The 701-nt window shown below is 34.1% G+C and overlaps 1 protein-coding gene across 1 annotated transcript in view; it reads right to left on the bottom strand.

Moving 5' to 3' along the window:
- The window catches only part of LOC106874172 (cell surface glycoprotein 1), a 144,390-nt gene that overhangs the window by 129,089 nt on the left and 14,600 nt on the right, over nucleotides 1-701 (bottom strand). The gene's annotated exons all lie outside the window — the stretch shown is intronic.

The following is a 701-nucleotide window of genomic DNA, read 5'->3' as shown; positions in this document are numbered from 1 at the left end:
TGTGTGTGTGTGTGTGTGTGTGTGTGTGTGTGTGTGTGTGTGTGTGTAGGTGCAGGTGTAGCTGTGTAGTAAACACTTTGCTTTTCAATCAAATGCTTTCGGATTCAGTCCACTGCGTGGCACCTTGGGCAAGTGTTTACTATTGCCTAGGGTCGACCAAACCCTTGTGAGTGGATTTGGTTGACGGAAACTGAAAGAAGCCCTCTTATACATACATACGTACATGTGTGTGTGTATATTTGTGTGTGTTTGTGTCCTACCACCTTTTGACAACCGGTGTTGGTGTGTTTACATCGCCATAACTTAGTGGTTCGGCAAAAGATACCGATAGAAAAAGTACCAGGCTTTAAAAAACATCACTGGCAGTGGATTCATTCAACTGAAATTCTTCAAGGCAGTGCCCCGGCATAGCCGCAGTATAATGGCTGAAACAAGTAAAAGACAAAAGATAAAAGATGGGTGCATGCATGGAGTGAGTGACTGACTGATTCTGTCTACAATTTTCAAATATAAGAAAACGCCAATGATTGGAAGTAAGAAGTGGAATATAAAAGGTGGAAATAATAATAATAATAATAATAATAATAATAATAATAATAATAATAATAATAATAATAATAATAATAATAATAATAATAATAATAACATAAAATAATAATAATAATAATAGTAATAATAATAATAATAATAATAATAATAAT

This window comes from Octopus bimaculoides, chromosome 10 (assembly GCF_001194135.2).
Source record: "Octopus bimaculoides isolate UCB-OBI-ISO-001 chromosome 10, ASM119413v2, whole genome shotgun sequence".
In the NCBI taxonomy this organism is placed as follows: Eukaryota; Metazoa; Mollusca; class Cephalopoda; order Octopoda; family Octopodidae; genus Octopus; species Octopus bimaculoides.
This window is presented reverse-complemented; position numbering and strand designations above follow the sequence as displayed.